At 34.4% G+C, this 3,213-nt stretch overlaps 1 long non-coding RNA gene across 1 annotated transcript; it reads right to left on the bottom strand.

The window, feature by feature from the left end:
* Positions 1 to 579: 579 nt before the first annotated feature.
* On the bottom strand, positions 580 to 2,546 carry LOC121420866. Its single transcript, XR_005970859.1, has 3 exons — positions 2,509 to 2,546; positions 1,388 to 1,514; positions 580 to 883 (listed from the first exon to the last, which is right to left on the bottom strand). It is a non-coding gene; the product is annotated as an uncharacterized LOC121420866 (long non-coding RNA).
* Positions 2,547 to 3,213: the final 667 nt, after the last annotated feature.

Raw genomic sequence — 3,213 nt, forward strand, 5'->3', positions numbered from 1 at the left:
CTGACAAGAAATATTCTACTAATGTGAGAGCACTCCACATAAAAAAGGGGAGGGGGATAATTCCAGAATCTCCCTAAAGAGTGCCTTTCCCAGTCAATACATTAGTGAATCATTCACAAAATTTGATATTGTCTACTGTCACTGTGGCTAGAATTCAATCTATTTTTAAAGATATAGTCTATTTATATATTTTTGCTGAGGTTATCCATGTCAAAACTTTTTAAAAAGTAAGATAACAATAAATGTAATTTAATATTCCTACATAATTATCCAGCCATTCTATGAAGACTTGCAATTATGGTAACTTTGTCCAAGCCCATTGCAGCTACCATAAAGACCTTGATTTCTTGCTCAGCCCTGTTACCATGGTAATTGTCATAGTGACAACATTATAATAGTAATAACTTGTTTATAATGGAGGTCCAGGAATGATACTAAAGTTATTTCTTAATCCTCTGATCACCTTTATTAACATTTATCTACGCATGATTTTTTTTTTATTTCAAAATATAATTTTTTGTATTGTATACAAATACAATAGGCCTTTAAACTGGAAATTATATTTAATTTCACAAAAATTTCTAAGAATTAGTAGAAGTATTAAATATTAATAAAAGGTAATACATTTGCCCATTGGAAAAAAAAATTCTTACTTGTATTCTGTGTGAAATTTTGTATACTTTAATGTCATTGCCCGCTGATGAACCTGAACTTGTACTACACTCTTTTCTACAGATATGCAGTTTAAAGAACATTCAATGCTTTGTTGATATATCTATTCAAATTAATTTGAAGTAACTACTTATTAACTTGGCCTACATACTTCTTCCATCTTGGTACTTGTTGTGATACCGGTACTTAAACAGCTTGGGCAGTGGGAAATCTGCATTGTAAAAAATAGAGAAAGAACAAAATGAGCTGCTGATGTAAATTATTCTTACTCATCTACATGTACATGTAGTCCAGTTTTATTAAGATTTAAACTCTATTTAATACTTTTGTCACTTTTGTTCTACACCCAAATAAATTGATATATCAATATAACTATTTACAGTATGTTTTGATAATAAAGAGTGCAAATTATTTCAAATATTTATCAGATGATGACTGTTAATATCATGGTTTTTTATGTACATGTACATGCACATAGACGTAAGGTATAGTCGGTGAAAATGGAAATACTGGTGAATCTGAATTCAAGCAAATATTAACTATCAATGGAGCTTTAATTTTACATGACATCTCATCTTTATTCAGCTCAATTGGCCATACCCCCCCCCCCCCTCCCCCAAAAGAGGGAATATTTATTTATTCAGACTATTTGGTTTTTTTTTTGGGGGGATGAGCTTAGATACAGGCTGTATTATTATTAAAACAACAAGCATACCTTGCAATTTTCCAATTCAGATGTCCTGTTCCTCATTAGCGTGTAACTCACACTTGCTGATCTGCATGGTTCTCAATTTTGTCCCTCTGACCGGGTGTGAACTGCTAAGATCTTGGTCCTATTGGATCTGCAATAAACATTTTTTTTTTAGTTTGAGAGTATTAGAGATAAATAAAACTACTCTTCTTAAACAATATTTTAAAAAATCCAGCTGCCCATATCATTGAAGTATGAATATTCCAAACTAAATTATCTGGTCCAAAAACTTCATTCTCTCTCTATCATGAAGTTTCACAGAGGCATACGCATACCAGGTACCCAACTGTTTATTAAGGTAAAATGATTCTAACCACATATTGCTTCAGCTGTATAGCTGAATCAGGACCTGGTCTATGCTGGTCCTGTATATAACTGAAGAATCACATCACATTTGAATGAAGTAATAACTATGTACTAAAAACGTTTTCAGAATACCACCCAGGCCAGGCCCAGGGCATCCTGTTCAAATAGAAACTTGATTTAGATCTATGTCTAAGTCATTTCATTCAAATCCTAACACTAAATCAATTGGATTTCATTCATGATTACTCTGAAGTAAAAAGTTTCTGAATAAAAGAAGCTGCTGAGAATTATACTTATTCATATGAAGATGAAATAGCGTGGACGGACTAGGCCTAAACTTCAACTTTCAAGCTTGAAGTTTGGGCCTAGTCCGTCCCCGCTATTTTCATACCCCATGACTATATCGACAATCTTGCTAGCCGGCTAGCGCCGGCGATATCAAGGCCGGATCTCGCTCTGACCAAAATCGACAGTTTGTCGTCAGGAGGTCGGAAACAAGTCCACATCTACCCCTGATAATTGACAATAAAACTGAAATACAGGTTTACTTTTTGCCTACATGAAGCATATTCCGATGAAGGTTACGACAAATGGTAAGTTAGGCCTATTTCTTTTGAGAAACTAAATGACAGATGATTTATTTGGAAGTCAGGCAAAAGAAATGGGAGTGTATGGAAATGGAGGTTTACGTAGTAAAGTAATACGGGATGGGCCCCGAACCCCGGCAAACACATCACCATTGCAAGTGAGATCAAAACATGAAAATGAACTTAACTTACTTTTATTCTTATGGAATGTCATTAAGTTAATATTGATGTTCCCTCCAAGATTTTCTGCTCCAATGAAGTTCACTCAGAAATCACGATTTCGAACATCAATTCTATAAACAGATGATTAGTCGAGCTATTTCGTTGTAGAAACTGGAAATTCGCAGAGTCCGAAAGAACAACACTTCGCACAGATCTCGTAGGGAATTGTGGGAAGGAAAAACGTGTTTAATTCATAAGATATGAATAAAACATTAGCGTCTTAGCCAATCATAGAAGTGCATTTTGCGTAATTTGACGTCATTCTTATGAATAAAACATTGACCCTCCAAAATCACCCTTCAAATTGTCCGCCGGCAGCCATATTGGCTGTGTACAAAACCTATGGGAAATAAAAACGCGCGAAAAGAGTTACCTCTCTAGCTCCCTTCGGGAGCTTACGTATACGTAAGATCGTATCTCTGTGTTTGTGGACGCTCAAAATGCAATTTTATTCAAAAAAATGCAGTGTGGCTATCAGGCTTAAAAACAGCTGGAAAATTGCTTTAATAATAATAATAATACATGAAATTTGTATGGCGCACTTTCCATCTTGATTAGATGCTTCAGAGCAAAACAAAAACAAAGCTATAGTTATGTCTGAACAATAAGTCAATGTCTTTCAAAAAGCACTCTTAAACAGGTATGTTTAGATCATTTACAATTGAAGTTTATTAC

The sequence above is a fragment of the Lytechinus variegatus genome, chromosome 8, assembly GCF_018143015.1.
Source record: "Lytechinus variegatus isolate NC3 chromosome 8, Lvar_3.0, whole genome shotgun sequence".
Classification (NCBI taxonomy): Eukaryota; Metazoa; Echinodermata; class Echinoidea; order Temnopleuroida; family Toxopneustidae; genus Lytechinus; species Lytechinus variegatus.